Raw genomic sequence first — 19517 nt, forward strand, 5'->3', positions numbered from 1 at the left:
GTTGTGAAGAGATTTTAGGGCCAAACAGAGAAGTTTATATTTGATCCTTAAGGTAATAAGGAGCCACTGGATTTTATTGAGATCTGAACTGTAGGAAAATCACTTTGTTAGATATAAAGAGGGTAAATTGGAATGGAGAGATTTGAAGCAGGGAGAACAGGAGGTGATTCTGACCTGGATGAAAGGACAGAGTACAAAAAGAAACGGGATCACTGGGTGAAAGTTCCAGAGATGTGGTATAAGGAAAAAATTAATAATTATTAAAGCTATCCAAAAACGGAATAGACTGCCACAGGAGAGAGTCGGCTCCCCTTCACCAGAGGTCTCCAAGTAGATCGGATGACCACTTGTCAGGGATGTTTTAGAGGGAATTTCAGGATAGATAGAGGTAGAAAGATAGCCTCTGACATTACTGTGGGGAAAAGGTTGCTGGGCAGAGGTTCAGAGGAGGTACTCTGGAGAACAAGAGCAAGAAAAGGAAGATGAGGCAAAACAATCGCTACTCTCCATTTTCCACAATCCCCAGATAGAACCAGACCAACTCTCCACTTGGGTTATCTGTCTCTTCCAGTTCATTTCAATTCAATTCAACAGGCATGCATTAAATGCCTAGTATGTCCCATGCACTATATAGATAGAGAGACAAAAACAAACCATCCATTCCCCCAAAGAGCTTATACTCTATTTGGGGGGAAATGTACATAGGAAATCAGATACAAAATACTGCTGTTCACTTGTTCAGTCATGTCCAACTCTTTTTGACCCCATTTGGGGTTTTCTTGGCAGAGATACTAGAGAATGATTTGCCATTTCTTCTCCAGCACATTTCACAGATAAGGAAACTGAGGCAAACAGCATTAAGTGCTGGGTGTCTGTAGATGTGTGTTTCTGTATGTGCACTTGCCCAGGGTCACACAGCTAGTAAGTGTCTGAGGCCAGATTTGAACTCAGGAAGATGAACTCAGGCCTGACTGCAGGCCTGGCACCACTAGCCACCAGCTACTTTACCTGCCCCCAATACAAAATATAGAAAAAACTATTTCCACAGGAGGGGTACTAGCGAATGGGAGATTAGGATGTAGGAGGTGTCACCTGAGCTGATGTTGAAGAGAGCTGGGGTTTTATGCTACGATGTGGAGGTGAGAGGGAGTACATTCCAGGCAGAAAAGGGAATGTCATGGATAGGCCCAATGTGGCTTGAATTAAGTGTAGAGCAAATAGAGAAAAATCAAGTGCAGTAAGCTGGGCGGGGAAAGCTGGAGTCCGATGGCAAGGACTTTAAAAGCTAAACATAAAATTTATGTTTATATATTATTGCCTAATGCAATAGGGAGCCTATCTTGGTCATTGTTGTGTTCTGATGGCTCAGAGCCAATATAAATAGCAATTGTCTCTGTTTTGGCCAGAAACCCTGAAGGTCTTTCCCTCCCAAATTGATTTTTTTTTTGTCAGGTAAAAAAGCCATTTTTTGTCACATTTCTTACCTAAACTTAGTCACTGAATGGGCATTGCCTCAGATAAACTGAGACCTAGAAAAGACTTTAACTTAAAAAGGCAAGGACTCCCACTGCTTCTGGGGCCATCTCCAGTCATCTTGACCTATATGGTGCCACTGGACCCAGATGGCTCTGGAGGAGAAAGGAAGGCTGGTGACTTTGCAAAGCCCTGCCTCACTTAAATTCAATTCACTTGCAAGTCATGGCATCACCTCCCCAATATCACGGTCCTCTTGGAGAAGAAGGACAACAACAATAATCTCCTTTGGGAGTTTGCCCTATGTATCCTATCCCACCCTGCCTTCATCTATATCTTTTTCCCAAGGACACTAGCTTGCTGGATTTGAGGTCATAAGAAATGGGTTCAAATCCTGGTTCTGCCTAGTCTGTGTATGATCTTAAATCACTTCACCTATTGGTACTCAGTTTCTTACTCTGTAAAATACAGAGATTATATTAAATGGCCTCTAAGGTCCCTTGAAGCTTTGAATCTACAATCATATAATCCAAATGACAACAAATACGCTCGGGTCTATTCATCCTAAAAACAAACAAACAAAAACACCTTCACTTGACTGCCACCCACTCAAGCTATTACCTGTCTCTCCTCTCTTTGCCTGCCAAGTGGCTGGAAAGAATTGCCCACACTTGTTGCATCACATTCCTCTGTCACCCACTTACTTTTCAGCCCCTTGCAATCTGGCTTCTGACTTCACCACTCATTGATCACTTAACTATCAAATGGAATAGCTTTCTCTCAGGCTTCTTTCTCCTTGACTTAGCTGTAGCTTTTGAAACTGTAGTCCACTACCTCGTCTTGGATACCATCTCCTCCTCCTTTGACTTCTCTGACTTTGCTCTTTCTTGGTTCTCTTTTTTTGAGAGAGAGAGAGAGAAGGTGAGGCAATGGGGTTAAGTGACTTGCCCAAGGTCACACAGCTATTAAGTGTCAAGGGTTGAGGCCAGATTTGAACTCAGATCCTCCCAACTCCAGGAAGGTGCCCTATTCACTGAGCCACCTAGCTGCCCCTTGGTTCTCCTCTATCTAACAAAGTGCTCCTTCTCAGTCTCATTTACTGTATCATCATCCATCTCCCATAGACATCTCAAACTGAATATGTCCATAACCGGACCGATCTTCTTTCTTTCTAAACTTGCCCCCACCTTCCTAACATCCCTGTTTCTATTGAAGACACTACCATCTGTCCGTTACTCAGGCTGGAACTTGACTCTAGTCTCTTCCCAACCCCTATTACAATCGGTCTCCAATCATAGAAGTTTAGGCCCTCATAACCTTTAACCTAGATCACTATAATAGCCCCCTAAGTAGGTTCCTTTAACTACTCTCTACCCACTCTACTTCATTCTCCTAAACAGTTACAAAAGAATCTTCTAAGGTTGAAGTCTGACCATGTCGCTCCATTGTCCAAAAACTTTTTTGTGTCTCCCTTATGCTGGTAGGATTAAAAATGAACTCCACAGACTGGTATTTAAAGCTCTCCACAAACTGGCTCCTACTATATCTCCCCACTTCCTTCCTTCTGGCCCTCTTCATTAATTCCTCAGGTGTTTCCTGACTGTGACAATCCAGCTCTTGTCTGTGTTTCTGCACAAGTCATCCTCCATGCTTGTAAGTCATTGACTTTCAGAAAACTTGTCTTCCTTCAAGGCTCAGCTCAGTCAGTCAACAAGCATTTATTAGGCACCACTATGTGCCAAACTGTAGTAAAGCACAGAGACAGGAGTAGAGTGTCACAATGAGAAACAGTAAAGTGACCAGTTTGGCAGTGATGGAATCCTAATAAAGCTGCCTCCAGCCCCTAACTTCCTTATAGGCCCCACTGAACAGCAGGCACTCACCCCGAAACCCCCACCACATACACACACACACACTTAATAACCTAACTTCTTCATATATGCCTCACTGCTCACCAAAACAACAGGTGTGTCAGTGAACTCACATTTCTCACAGAAACAGCAAGCGTGTCTATGTGATGGGAACCCAGCCATTGCCTCTAGCTAACCACTGCCCCCAGACCCATTCTTCATATTTCCCACAGAAAGAGCAGGTGTGTCCATGCACTCAACCACAACCACATCTGTCTAGCCTTAGACAGGACCACAATATTTAGCCAATCAGAAAGTAGCACCACCAGGATGCCCAAGCAGGATGTGGACCCCAAAACAATAGGAGGGACTTTCCCTAAGTAGACCCCTGCATAGTAATAGCAAAAGCTGTCCTTTAGGTGAACTTATGATGTAGAAGGCTTATTATAACATCATTATCATACACACATACCCCCCAAATGAGTTTTCTGTGTGCATTGTGGGTAATCACATGCACAGTTCTACTGTGGCTGGGACCGCTCTCCTATTACCTAATCCCTTAACAAACCTTCCTGCTCTTTTAATATTCATAATTTATGTTATGTAATTGCATCTTTACCCTATAAAAATCCATCTTGCTTTCTCTGAAGTTGCTGGTTCCTCTTGGAACTTAGCCTGCTCATGAGAGGTGTCAATCTCAATAAATGCCTATACTTGGATTAGAGGTGGTCTGACTGAATCTTTGAGACGGTTCCACCACAGCACATCATGAAACCACAACAGCAGCACTGTAAATATCTGCAGAGGAGTAACATATAGCAAGAGTATGCCACACACTGTGCTGGGAACTGGGAACACAAGGACAAATTGAAACAATCCTCTCTCAAGGGGCTCCTATTCTACGAGGGAAGACAGCATTGATAAATGTAATTATATAGAAAATGAATACAAGATAACTTGAGAGGGAAGAAAGTAACAGTTGGGGAATGGGGTGGACCAGGAAAGGCTGTCACACCAATGTTGGTGCTTGAACTGAGTATTGAAAGAAACTAGGAATTCAAGAGGCAGAGGCAAGAAAAGAGCATGTTTTTGTGTTGGGGAACACATACAAAGTACTGAGTTAGGACATGTGTTATGTATAAGAAATAGTAAAACTGGAGCCAGTTTGGCAGACCATAAAGTGTAGGAGAGGAGTAGTGTAGGATGGAGACAGAAAGGTAGGTTGAGCCCCAGGCTGTAAAGGGCTTAAAATACCAAAGAGAGAACTTTATATTTCGCCTAGAGGTATAGAAATAGTCACTAGAGTTTACAGAGTAGGGGGGGTGACACGGTCAGACCTGTGCTGTTAGGAAAAAATTTTCTTGGCAGGTGAGCGGAGGATGGATGGCGAGGGTAGAGAGGAGGCAAGTTGACCAATTGGAAGCTATTGCAATAGCCCAAGGGAAAAGGAACGAGGGCTTGAACCAGGATGTTGGCTGTGTAACAGAGAGGAAGGAGGTGGGTGCTTGTGCAAAGGTTGAAATGACAAGATTTTGCAAGTAAAGTCTTCCCTTTCTGCTATTTTTAATGCTCTTTCCCTCCTCAGTTCGCCTTGTGTTGTACTTTTTTGTGTACATTTTATATTTCCCATAATCTGCCTCCAAGTAGAAGGCCAGCTCTTTGAGGAAACAGACCATTTTGATTTTGTCTTTGTGTTGCCTGTATCTAGCAAAGCGTCTTTCATATACCAGGGCTACCTAAATGTTTGTTGAATTGAAATTAGGGGCTGGTACTGATGGGAGCCTGCGGTAAAGAGTCTTCAGAAGGCATGGGCCACATTTCAGCATGATGGGTCATAACTCAAGAGCTAGTCGAGGCCTCAGAAGCCGTCTTGCTCGATCTCATTTTAAAGGTGAGGAAATTGGGTCCCAAGGAGTCTAAATGACTTGTCCAAGTTCATATAGGTAGTAAATACAAGAGGCAGGATTTGAACCCAGGTCCTCAGACTCTCGAGCTCTTCCACTGTACTATACCCTTTCCTAAGTCAAATGCCAACTTGCTGACTCCTCTCCCAAACATTCCTGACTTTCCACAAAATTAGATATTTATTTGCATTAGCAAATTCCTTTAAAAGTGTACATACAAACTGGGAGGGTGAAGTGTATCAGTCACAAACCTTAACATTAAACACTTTAATAAGCTGATCAGATTGCTTTCCTAACATACAAGGGGAAGTTTTGCTCTGAAGGAAATATGAGGGTAGGCCACAGAGAGAAAAGGTGAGAGATATCAGGTAAATGGAAGCTGGAAGTTGTTAGTCCCAGGAAGATGCACCTGCCATCTCCAGTTAGACTCGGGAGAGCACGGGATAAGCTTTCCATCTTCTATAACTAATCAAGTCTGTTCTCATTAATTTTGTTAATTTTCATTTCTTTCTCTTAGTTATCCGTAAAGTCCTTTTCTGGAGGGCAAGGGGAGCCAAATCTTTTTCTGGAGGACACACTTAAGGGTTAATGCTTGTGTATCCCATCCTGGGCCAGGAGAGAATCTGGAGAAATCCTTCCAGCAAGAGCATGTCACCAGAGTAGAGAAAGTGACAATTGCAGGTACACAGTGACCCTTTGCAGCTCTGGGATCTTGGCCTATATTAGAGAACATTAAAAAAAGTATCAACTATAATAGGTATGGTAGGGTACAGGGTTAGGCAGTGAAAGTTGCTCCCCTTTCTGCCTGGAATAATTTAATTACAGAAGCTCAGAGAGTTAGAAAACCCAGAATTCTAGAAATAGGTAAATGTTCTTTTTCCCTTCCATATCCAAAGTACAGGAAAATCAGAGTTGAGCAATTGTCCTGCATATTTGGTCACTGAAGACAGAATGATCTGACTGTTCAAACCTGAGAACAAGGCCCAATTACCTTGCTTTTCACACCCTGGCTGGCTTTTCCACTAAGTAATCTAGATAGTTGCCCAATTCTCTACTTATTATTTGGTCATAACGCTCCCTTTACCTGGACAGGGCTCTATGGCTGAGTGTAGGTAAATCCCACATCATGTGGCCCAAACAATAATGTTATTACTGCAACATAGCTAATTTCTATGGACGTGGGTCAAATCCTGCCTCCAATAAATTACTAGTTGTGTGACCATAGGCAGGCCATGACTTCTCTGAGCTTAAGTTCATCATATGTAAGGATTGAAATGGATAAGGCATGCAAAGTGCTTTGCAAATTTTAAAAGACTATATAAAGGCCAGGGCAGCTAGGGAGCACAGTGGGTAGAGCGCCGGGCCTAAAGTCAAGAAGATTCCTCTTTCTGAGTTCAAATCTCAGACACTTACTAGCTGGGTGACCCTGGGCAAGTCACTTCATCCTATTTGCCTCAGTTTCCTCATCTGTAAAATGAACTGGAGAAGGAATTGGCAAATCACTCTATTATCTTTGAGAAGAAAACCCCAAATATGGTCACAAAGAGTCACATACAACTGAAATGACCGAACAACAAGAATATTAATGTCAGCTGTTATGTTCATGTCATAAAGTTTAGCAATGTGGCATAGGGGGAGAGAGAGAGAGAGTCAACCTCCAAGTTGAGAAGACGCACCTCTTATTAGAGACCCACAACTCATTGGAGTCCTTCGTCTGATACCTAGGGGCTGTGGGGCCCTAGGCAAGAATAGGCAATGACCTACATTGATAGAGACTCCTCATATGTATTTGCATGTTGTCATGAAACCTCACAGCTCCTGGCTACTGCATGCTTTCTGTACCATCCCTGGCCCTTCTACTGAGAAGGACCAGGGAAATGGTGTGAATGAACTACTTTAAACTGCAGACTCTGGTCAGTGTCCTAGTAGGAAAACATGATACTAAATGATGCAGTTCTGCTAGGGGCTTTTAATTCCATAGGAAATGAGTTGTGGACAACTGGTCAAGTATTATGGTGAGGTTTCATGACAACGAAATTCTCTTCCCAATGGGATTTAAAAATGGATTGTCATTGGCAGAATTTCCTTTCATTGGAAAATATGATCACTTGGTCATTAATTTCATTAGTATAGAAAAGCCAACAACTACACAATTTATTGGCAATATTATCTTATTTTATCCTCACAACAACCCTGGAAGGTAGAAACTATTAAAGGCTAAGTGATTTGTGCAGGGTTACACAGATAGAAAGTGTCAGAGGCTGGGTTTGAACTCAGGTCTTCTTAACTCCAAGTACAATGCTCTTTCTACTATACCACCTAGCTCTCTGCGTGTATATGTGTATGTGTGTAACACACATATATTTTAATCAGTCTGATCCACCATCTTATCCCAAGCCCCTTTTATCTTTTATCTACTATCCATTGGGGCTTGACTTTTGGACTTGTATTTTGTGTTAATTCCCTATATATCTTGTATATCAGACTTTTATCAGAGACATTTGATTCAAAGAGTTTTTCACAATATTTTTCATTCTCATTATAATTATGTTGCTCTTATTCATCACAAAGTTGTTTTTTTTTTAAGTTCATGTAGTTGATATTCCCTACTTTATCTTTTGTCATCTATATCCTTTGTTAGGTTAAGGATTTTCCCTGTAGCCATAGTTGTGAAAGATACCATTTTTTTCATTGCATGACCTTTACATTAAAGTCATGTATCCCTTTTGCATTTATGGTGGTATGCAGCATAAGACATTAGTCTAAACTAATCCCTGCTAAATTACTTTCCAGTTTTCCCAATAGTACTTGTCAATGAGTTCTTCCCCAGAAGTAATTTATATCCAGGTGTAAATAACAGGTATATAATAAAAACTGAGATTTATTGAGCAATGGATTGAGTTCCATTGTTTCTAAATCTTCTGTATCTAATCTGTTCCACTGACCCTACTTTTCAGGTTTAGCCAGTATAATTAGTTTTTATGAAAATGTGACTAAAACGTCTATACCTTCTGACCCAGAAATCCCTTTGCTAGATATATATTTCATGGAGGTCAAAGACAGAAAGGTGCTGTATTCACCAATTACCCACAGAACTATATGCATTAACAAAAAACTGGGGGGGAAAGTGGATTGCCTTATTTAGCAATGTCTAAAGAAATGTAGCACATGGATGCAATGGAATGTTACATAAGAAACAATGAATATGAAAAAATCATAAAAGCATGGGAAGATTTTATGAATAGATGCAGAGCAGAGTATACAGAACTAGAAAAACAACATATACAGTGATTCCAGCAATGTGAAAGGGAAGAACAATAACAACAAACAATAGAAATGATTGCTTCCTAAACTAGAATGATCAAGCCTAGCCCCAGAGAACAGTTGAAAATATATATATATATATATATATATATATATATATATATATTCTTCAATTCTTATGCAGTGGGGGACTGCGGCTGTAGAATGTTGCATATACTGTTCAGATGAGTTGTGTTGGCTACTTTTACTGAACTTTTTTGTCTTTCTTTTTATTACAAGTGATGACTTGCTGAGTAAAGTATAGGGAATAGGGACATATATTTTACAAATGAAGATAATTTAAAAAGATTAAAATAAAAATTTTTAAAAATAAAAACAGATATTTCAGAAAAATATGTAAATTTTTAAAGAAATTTACTTGACTGAATTTCAAAGTGCTCGAAAGTAATAGCCTATAGGTAGTTTATAATCTCCCAAGGTATCAATTTTGAAAATCTGAGGGGAAATATTATAACAATAAGAAACAGTTTTTAAAAGGCAGTAAAAGATGAAAGAGGCGGCCCAGTGGGTTGAATGCCAGACCTGTTATTAGAAAAATTTGAGTTCAAATTTGACCTCAGATGTTTACCAGATGTGTGATCATGGGCAAGTCACTTAATTCTGTTTGCCTCAGTTTCCTCATCTGTAAAGTTAGCTGGAGAAGGAAATGGCAAACCACTCCTGTATCTTTGCCAAGAAAACCACAAATGGGGCCATGGATAGTCAGACATGACTGAGAACAACTGAATAACAAAAACAAAAGATGAAAAGTTAATGAAAGAGCAGCAGCATCATAAGAGTAGAGAGCTGCCCTAGAAATTAGAGAGTCCTGGGTTCCACAAATGCCTTGAACACAGACTAGCTGTGTGATGCTGGACAGGGCACTGACCTCCCAGGGTTCCAAGCAACTCCCTAAGACTATAAATTGTAGAGCAGGGGCTGATCTGCATTTGTAGAGGAAGTTTTCTCAGCAAGAGTTGCTTACACCAGTTAAATCAAAGGTGGGGACAAAAACAAACAAAAGAGACAGAGATAAACTTGGAGACAGTGGGGTTAGGATTTAAAGGGTGGAATCATTACAAACCTAAGCTGTGAACACTTTATTATTTTCTTCTTCCCCTTCCTTGTTTGTTTTCTTAGCTTTTGCCCAACCTTATATTGAATATTGAGTAAACATTGTCCCCATCCCCCATGCCCCAAGGCATCTCCAGTGATTCACCCAGGCAAGAATGAGAGGCTTTCTTCCATGGCCTCCAAGGAACAAGCAAATCCCTCAATGCTAGACGGAAAGAGGTGAGGGTATCATGAGAAAAAGACTGTCCCAGGTGTGGCAGTGGCTAGAATCCCGGCTGTCAAAGGCCATTTCCCTGCTGACCAAAAACGTGGGAGGAGGGCAACGAGGATGATCCTCTGCGCCAGCTCCCAAGGTTGGACTTTTGACAACATAGCTCAATCTGGGACCTTGTTTCCTCTGTTTAGGCACATGTAACCACAATGCCAAGTTGGGTCCAATATAATTCCGCAAGACTATGGAATCATTCAAAAATTTTGACTGATCAATCAGATCCAGTTCTAGTCACTAAACACATATTTCCTCAAATGCGATCAGAGGAGAGAATCACCCTGTGCTCCTAGTGTGTTTTTCCTCTGCTTCTGGCAGGCCTCCTCTTGGTCTGGTGTTATTTGCACCAGAAGGCCACGTGACCCGGGCTTCAGGACTACAAGCAGGATCCAAAAGAATCCTACATCCTGGGAATTTGAAGTCTCTTGTTGTGCTCTTGACCAGTCTTAAGACTTTTCTTCCCTCGCCCCCTTAACTGCCCAGGCCTCTCAGTAGTAGAAGTGCTTACATTTCATCTTGTCCAACCCCCTTGTTTTACAGAAGACAAAACTGCACCCAGAGTGGCAGAGATTCCTAGTAGTACATACAGCACCATGAAATCAAGAGTGGTCTTGGAGTTAAGTGGTTTTATTTTGAGTCCCTGTCATGTCCTTTATTTGCTACCTGCCTGCCTTGGGCAGATCACTATTGCTCTGAGTCTCAGTTTCCACCTCTGCAAAATTAGGGGCATTACTCACAGAATAATGAAGAAAGTGCTCTGGAAACTTTTAAGTATTATAGAAATTGTTACAGGATCATGGATTTAGGGTGAGTCTAACTATCCTTGTGTAACCAAGTGGCACAGTGGATACTGAACCTAGCCTGGAGTCAGGAAGGCTTAATCTTCCTGAATTCAAATATGGTCTCAGACACTTACTAGCTGTGTGACCCTAGGTAAGTCCCTTGACCCTGTTTGCCTCAGTTTCCTCATCTGTAAGATGAGCTGGAGAAGGAAACTGCAAACCATTCCAGTGTCTCTCTGCCAAGAAAATCCCAAATGGAGTCATGAAGAGTCTGAAACTACTGAACAAGAACAGCAAAAAACAACTATCCTAGGATCATAAATATAGAGCTGAAAGGGATCTTAGAGCTCCTCTCATCCAACTTGATCCTTTTATAGATGAGGAAAGTGAAGGCCTGCAGGAATTAAAGTGACTTACCCAAGGTTACCTCAGTAGTAAGTAACAGAGCTGAAATTCTAATACAGGTCCTTTGACTGACTCCAGCATTTTTTCCACTGCACCAGGATTAACACGGCTAGTTAGTGACAGAAACTGGGAATGGAACCCATACCTCCTGACTCCTAGTCCTGGACTCGTTCCATTTTACCACTCAGCTCACACATCACCCTGAGCTCAGACTTATACAGTCTGGATCTCTGGATTCTAAGCACATAATACCTAATGGAACTCTATACCTTGCCTCCATCATGGCCTGACCCTTCAAATTCTGGCTTCAGATCTGTCTTCTGCTTTCATATCACCCAGAACTCACCTCTCCTCATATTGACTATGGCTAACTTGTTCAGAACTAGTAACTAACTATGGCTTCTCGTTTGGGATTTCAGTAGTTGCCAGACTCCACTAGCCTGACCCAACTTCCATTTCAGTCATTTGCTGGCCTGGCCTGACCCATCACTACCAAGTCCCTGCACTGTTCATATAGCACAGAAAACCCCAGATTCTATCAGGCTTGTATTTCTGAACCCAAAGTAAAAGGTCTAGCCCATTGGGGTCATTTTCATTGAATAATTAGTTGAGTGGGCATGTTTTTAACTCAGTTTCTAATATTTGGACCAATTTACTATGTAGAGAAAACTATCATGTCTGACTTCTTCAATTGGCTTGAACTAGAGAAGAGACATTAGATGTAGGGAACTGTAGCGAATAGGAATGAACCTTGACCAATTTCACTTTTTTTAATATTTCATATTTTGATACTCATTTTAATACCCAATTGTCCACAAATTGTCCACAAAAAACATTCAACTGCTTCTACCTGACAGTTTTTCTGAAGAAATTACATCATTTCTCGTTTTCTGTGAAAAACTGGGTTTGTTCTAAATTTAGTTCAACAGGAAATAGTATGAGTATTCTTCTAGGTAAAGATTATCCAACAGTAATCCAGTTAGATGGTCCCAGGGTGTCATCTGATATGTCTATTCACAGGGCTCGAGTTTAGAGCAAAGTGTGAAATTCATGAGTACAAATATCAGATAACATATAGTTGCATTACTCATCACCTTTGTCAATGTGGACTAACCAGTCACCCATATGGATTAAGAAAGAACATTAAAGTCATAGGTGTTCCTGATGCTAACAAAATCAGAGGTTTGGTCTTTATTCCTATTAAAATCATCAGCTTCTTAAAGCTACAGTTTTTTAGTCTCAATTCATCAAATGTTATCAGGTGGCACTATAACAAGAATTTCTTCAGCTTTCTCCAACCAGCAGCTCAGGAACATACCTAAGGAATTGTTTATGCTATCTGATAAACAAGAGAAATAAGCTACTTAATCAAATGAGATAATGTCTGTCTGGGCTTTGAAAACCTCTAATCACTCTATAAATGTCATTTGCTATTAATATTACTGAAGAGTCTCCTAGAAAATATCTGTGCTCCAAAGGGGATGGAAACTCACACTAAAGAGAAAGTGATTGTCAGAAAGTTGAACACTAGGTCTCTATTGTATTGACCTACAACTGTTTTTCCTGTAAATAATTTCTGCCTATTTCCTTCATCTTCCAGAAGACTGACTTTAAAGTGGTTTACTCCCTTAATCACTTATTATGAGGAGGGGCATGGGCAGGGGTGTGCTAGCAAATGTTCAACGATCAGCTCTCTCCCAAAAGAAATCTACCCATGACATTCTTTTGAGTTTAATCCTTATTATATTCATATTTTCTCAATAACTTTCTTAAGTCTAAGCAATCAACAAAACAATGAGTCAAGCCCTGATGTGTAGTATTTGATGATTTCCAAGGTGTAAATACGCATGCTGAAATTTTATCAATCCTCTCAGAGTCCCAAGAAGCTGGGTCCAGCTAACCTTGAGAAATAAAGGAAGAACAGATGGAGTGGAAAGAAGGTTGGAAATAGAACCAGACAATCTGAATTCCAATCCTTGCATTGCTCTTTACTATCTGTGCATTCTTGAGTGGGTTACTTTATCTCCAAGCCACAATTTTCTTATATAATTGAACGAATGGATGAATTTGGTTTCCAACCTAATCATTCAATTGAAACTGCCCTCTCCAAAGTTACTAATGAACTATTAATTGCCAAATCTAATGGCCTTTTCCCCATCCTCATCTTTTATCCGTCATTCTACAGCTGTGAATGCCACTGACCACTCTCTTCTGAATCTCTCTAAGGAATTTTGTGACACTTCGTGTGTGTGTGTGTGTGTGTGTGTGTGTGTGTGTGTTTCTCTTTATCTCCTTATCTCTCTGTCTCTCTGTGTCTTTCTCTGTGTCTGTCTGTCTGTCTGTCTGTCTCTTTTTGTGACACCCCTCCGTATATGTGCTTGTGTGTGTGTGTCTCTCTCTCTCTCTCTCTCTCTCTCTCTCTCTCTCTCTCTCTCTCTCCTTCACTCCCTCCCTCCCTCTTATCTCACTCCTCAGATTACTTTGCTAGACCTTCATCCAGGTCATGTCCACTAACCATGAGTGTCTCTCAAAGCTCTAACCTGGCCCTTCTCAGGATTCTCATGGGTTCAACTATAATCTCTATGCAGATGACTTTAGATCTATATATCCAACCCTAATATCTCTCCTAACCTCCATTCTCACACCACCAGCTGCCTTTTAGACAGCTTAAATTGGATGTCCATAAACTTCTCAAACTCAACAAGTCCAAAACAAAACTTACCTTTTCCATCAAATCTACTCCTCTCCCAAACTTCCTTATTACTCCCAGACACTCAGGTTCTCAATCTCATTATGATCCTTGACTCTTCACTAAGCCCACACATCCAGGATGTTGACAAGAATTGTTGCTTCTCATAATTTTTCTTTAGTTTTCTTGTTTTTTTTAGTCTGTTTTCTTTCATGACTTGCACAGAAATGTGTTTTGCATAACTACACATATATAACTTATGTCAAATTGCTTGCCTTCTCAAAGGAAGAGGGGAAAGGGAAGGAGGCAGGGAGAGATTTGGGAAGTCAAAATTTGAAAAGAAAAATGTTTAAATTGTTGTTACATGTAATTGGGGAAAAAATAAAATATTAAACTTTTTAAAATGTTGCTTCTACCTTTATAACCTCTCTTCTATGTCTCTCTACTTCCATAGCTATCCCCATGGTGCAGGCCCTCACCACCTCACACCTGGATTATTGCAATAGTCTCCCCGCCTCAAGTCCTTCCTCACTCCAACCCATCCTTTATTCAATTGCCAAAATGATTTTCCAAAAGTATAGCCCTGACTATGTCACCTTCTACTCAGTAAACTCCAGTGGCTCCCTATTATCTCTAAGATCAAATATAAAATCCTTTGTTTAGAAGTATAAAGCCCTTCACAACCTGGCCCCTTTCTACCTCTCCAGTCTTCTCACACGTTACTCCTCCGAATGTATTCTATGACACAGTGACAATGGCCTCCTTGCTGTTTCCCACATATGTCCTTCTATTTCCCAATTCCAGGTCTTAGCCCTGGCTGTTCCCCATGACTTGAATGCTCTGCTTCATCCCTCTACCCCCTTACCTCCCTGACTTCCCCTCACCTTCTGCAGGATGCCTCTTTTGGTCCCATTTGATTCTGTACCATCTCTCCACTTGCTAGTTCCTTCCCCTCTAAAGTGACTTTGTATTTGACTTGCATATATCCTGTATATACCTGCGTATGTTCATGTTGTCTCTCCCATTCCAAGGAAGAAGGCAAGAGGAAGGGGAATAAGCTTTTAGATAGTGCCTACTATGTGCTGGGGGTGACTAGGTGACACAGTGGATAGAGTGCCAGGCCTGGAGTCAGGAAGACTCATTTTCCTGAGTTCAAATCTGGTCTCAGACAGTGACTGTGTGACCCTGGGCAAGTCACTTAACCCTGTTTGCCTCAGTTTCCTCATCGGTAAAATGAGCTGGAGAAGGAAATGACAAACTACTCCAGTATCTTTGCCAAAAAAACACCAAAAAGGGTCACAAAGAGTTGGACAAAACTGAACAACAAACTTTTCATAATCCTTTTCTCCTATAAGAACAGTAAGTAAGATGAAACAAAAAAAGTATGAAAAGAACAATGGGCTTGCTGTCAAATCCCAGTTCTTCCATTTGTTAGCTATGAGACTGAACTCTCATTTCTCCATTATAGGCTTCATCTATCTAATAAAAGGGTTGGACCAGGAGGGTGTTGGTAAACGTTTAACAACCAGCTCATCAAGAGAAGAAAATTGCTTGACATACTTCTAAGTTTAATCTCAATTATTAATATGTTTTCTATCACTTTCTCAAGTCTAGACAACCAAAAAAACAACAAATCAAGCCCTGTTTTGTAGTAATTGCTGATTTCTGAGGTGTGAATACTCATGCTAGAAATTTGAGAGTTGGTTGGAGCTGGCTCCAGCACACCACCCCCACTCAGGGACTCTAAGGTCCCTTCCAGCTTCCTAACAGTTCATGTCATTGCTCTAGGCAGGACCAGCCTTATACCTAGCAGTCTAAAGACACCAAAGGGAAGGCTGCATTCACTGGAAGACAGGTATGTCTTGCTTCACAATTTTTTCTTAAGGTCAATCGTAAATCTCTTTTTTCTTGTTTGTCTGATGTTAAAAAGGTGAGGGCAATATCCACCAAGTAACAGATCTCTAAAGTCAAAGGATGGATTTGTCCAAAAGTGGCTGTGGATTTGGGGAGCAGGAATCATTCCATAGCAAGCCAGATCTTCATGTAACTGACAGCATGTTCAAAAATAAAATGTAATATTTGTGCAGGTTTTGTTTTAAAGTATTTGTATTCTAAGCCTTGGGTTAAGAATAGCTATAGCATGAAGGATCCCGGTAACTTTACAAAGATATCATTCTTCTCTTGGCTTAAGACCCTGTCTAGAAACCTGGGAAGATCAAATCTCTCCACTGGACACACCAATAGGCTGGTACCAACTCCCTTCTCACTTATAAATGTGCTATCCAGGATGAATTAGAAGGAAATTTTGTTACGAAAAAAGAAAATAAAGATTTCTGCCAGAAGCAAATTATGTTAACCTAAAATACCCAAAGGTCCCAAACTGAATATTTCCAAATGTTTACTTACAGTGCCAACATAAAGAATTTTTTAAACAAAAGGGACATGAGGAAGGTGATGTGGCCTGCAATTTCAAGATGGAGGTAGCTTAGGACATGAGAGAGAGGCAAAGGTAAAGGTCTCCTGCCCTGGCCCAAGGAGAATGAAGAGGAGGCTCCAGTGAGCAGCTGAAAGGTGGATGTCTGATGAAAAAGTTTGAGAATCACCTAGACATCTGCTGATAATAGTTTTGGTGTACTGCTTTGAACGAGAAAGTCTGGGGTTTTCTCCCCTTAACTGACTAAGCCATAGAACCTGTGAAAATGAGGCAGAATTCTACTTCATCCACCAAGAGTGGGAAGTTCATGAACCCCACTGACCGGGCTCAAAAAGAAGCCTGGAAAAAGGAGTTAAAAAAAGAATAAGAGACAACAAATGGTGATATGAGCTGCAGTACTATAGATGAAGGATACAAAACAGACTACCTGGGACATGGAGAAACTGGATGAGATGGAGTTCAGTCCAGTACAGCAGCCACAGCTAAATGAAAAGGTGCTAAAAGATAAGCAGGAAAAATGTCATGAAACTTTTGAGAACATTCTCTGACTCTATGAAAAGGAAAATCCAGATATCTACAAAGAACTTGAAAAGTTAGAGATGGAGTATGAGGGCCCAGATCAGCCAGTACTTTGATACTATAAAAAATGCTCAGCATATTGAAGTGGAAAGCATCCCATTGCCAGATATGCCTAATGCTCCTTCTAGCATCTTGATCCAAGACATCCCATTGCCTGGTGCACAGTCACCTTCTATTCTTAAAAAAAACCTCTGCTGATGGACCTCTCCCCAGGGCAATTTCTATACTTCCTCTTCTTAGACATGGTGTTCCTCATTTGCCTCCTGGAAGAAAGCCTCCTGGCCCACCCCCTAGGCCAGCTCCTCCCCAAGTTCTGCAGGTGTGTGACCATAAAGTGGGCTTTGCCCTAGAACTTGTCCCTTGTTGGCAAGAGGAGGATATTTCATATAGTGCTGGACTTGCTCATTGAGGTCATGATGCTTCCAGCACCAGCGAAGATGAAGGTTACCCTGAAGACACGGATCAAGATAAACATGAAAATCACAAAAGAAAAACATGAAGGAATTAACACCTCTTCAAGCTATGATGCTTAGAACTGCAGGTCAGGAAATTTCTGAAGAGGGGCAAGAGGTAGAGGAATTTTCAGAGGATGAGGAGGAGGAGGAAGATTCTGATGACTCTGAGTCAGAGGATACAACACAGCAGCAGCACAAAGAAGAATCTCTTCCTGATGGGGAATCATCATCCCCTGCTTCCCAACAACAGTAACCACCTCCAGTCTGTTCCTCCCACTCAAATACAGGCACCTCCTATGCCAGGACCACCCCCTCTTGGACCACTACCTGCTCCACCATTACAACCACCTGGGCCACCCACTGGCCTTCCTCCTAGTCCACCTCCAGGAGCTCCTCCATTCTTAATAACACCTGGAATGCCAGTGCTTCAAGGGTCTTTACCCTGCCTTTTAACTCCTGGTTCTCCATCAGACAGGCCTCTTGGTCCACCACCAGGCCCACGTCCTAGTCTTCCTCCTAGTCCTCCTTCATGAGGCCCACCACCAAAGCTACCTCCCAAAGCACCTCCAGGCATCCCTCTACCTCGTCCTGGTATAATGCACCTACCTTTTGTGACTCCACTTGAACCTACTCAACCTCGGCTTTTTCCCCAGCTCCCTTGCAGAATCCAGGGGTTTTAAGTGCCCCATCTAATTTAATCCAGAGACCCAAAGTGGATGACACCAGTGCAGCCACTATTGAGAAGAAAGCCACAGCAACCATCAGTGCCAAGCCACAAATCACCAATCCCAAAGTAGAAATTACCAGATTTGTTCCCGCTGCACTGAAGCTTCGACAAGAAAACTAAGGAGGTACCGCTGCTCCCCAAAGAAGGTCAGAAGAGGATTACACTTTACCCCTTGCCAGAGCAGTTCCTAAACCTGGCCCCTCTGCTCCTGTTTCAGTGCAAACCAATGATGATGCATATGAGGCCTTCGTGAAAGAGATGGAGGGGTTACCGCGACAGTTTAGGCCAGAGGTTTTAATCTCACAAATTCATATTAGAAAACATGTTTTCTACATGTGTTTCTAAACAAGCAGCAACATATAGAAACAAGTGTTTCTAAAACACTTCATAGAGGAAAGAGTTCTTATATATTGGACCTAAGTGCAAAGTGGTTAACATTTACTCTATCAGAACGTTTCCTAATTTCAGTAGAAGAATTGTCTTAATGTTATTTAGCTTTGGTCACAATTCACTGCACAATACCTTCCGACCCAGCAATACCACTTCTAGGGTTGTATCCCAAAGAGATCACACAAGTGGGAAAGGGACCCGTATGTACAAAAATATTTATAGCAGCTCTTTTTGTGGTGGCAAAGAATTGGAAATCAAGGGGATGCTCATCAACTGGGGAATGGCTAAACAAATTGTGGTATATGAATGTAATGGAATACTATTGTGCTATAAGAAATGAGGAGCAGATGGACTTCATTACAATCTGGAAAGACTTATATGAACTGATGCTGAGTGAGGGATGCAGAGAGAACATTATACACAATAACCGACACACGGTATCTGTAAGGACTCACTTTGATAGACTTGGCTCCTCTCATCAATGCAAGGTTCAAAGACAGCTCCAAAAGACTCATAATGGGAAAAGCTATGCACATCCAGAGAAAGAATTATGGAGTCTGAGTGCAGATTGAGGCAAACTATTTGCTTTCTTTTTTTCCTTCTTTTTTGGTTTCCTTTCTTCTTTCTCATGATTCATTCCATTGGTTACAATTCTTCTTTACAACTGGACTATTATGCAAATAAGTTCAATGTGAAGGTATATGTAGAATCTACATTGGATTTCATGCTGTCTTGGGGGGAGGGAGGAGGGGAGGGAGGGAGAGAAAATTTGGAACCCAAAATCTTGTGGAACTGAGTGTTGTAAACTAAAAATAAAAAATGAATTTATTTTTTTAAAAAAAGAATTCACTGCACAGAAGAAAAAGATGTTTCATTCAGAGTAGATTGGTAAGCTTCTATAGCAGCGTCCCTTCCCATCTCTACTATACCCATCACCACCACCGTTTCCTTTTTTCTTTGGAGGCATGTGATAGACAGCATTTTGGTGTCTGTACTGTTATTTTTGAAATCCTTTTCTTAAGACCTAGCAGTAATATTGCTAGATCAAAGGATATGCAAAGTTTTATTAGCCCTTTCAGCATAATTCTAAATTGTTATCTAGAATGGTAGGACTAGTTCACAACTCCATTAACAATGCATTAGTGTACCTATTTTTTCCACATCCTTTCCAATAGTTGTCATTT

General features: G+C 41.2%; 1 pseudogene; it reads left to right on the forward strand.

The window, feature by feature from the left end:
* Nucleotides 1–16447: 16447 nt before the first annotated feature.
* Nucleotides 16448–18288, forward strand: LOC118839130 (annotated as a pseudogene).
* Nucleotides 18289–19517: the final 1229 nt, after the last annotated feature.

The sequence above is a fragment of the Trichosurus vulpecula genome, chromosome 1, assembly GCF_011100635.1.
Source record: "Trichosurus vulpecula isolate mTriVul1 chromosome 1, mTriVul1.pri, whole genome shotgun sequence".
In the NCBI taxonomy this organism is placed as follows: domain Eukaryota; kingdom Metazoa; phylum Chordata; class Mammalia; order Diprotodontia; family Phalangeridae; genus Trichosurus; species Trichosurus vulpecula.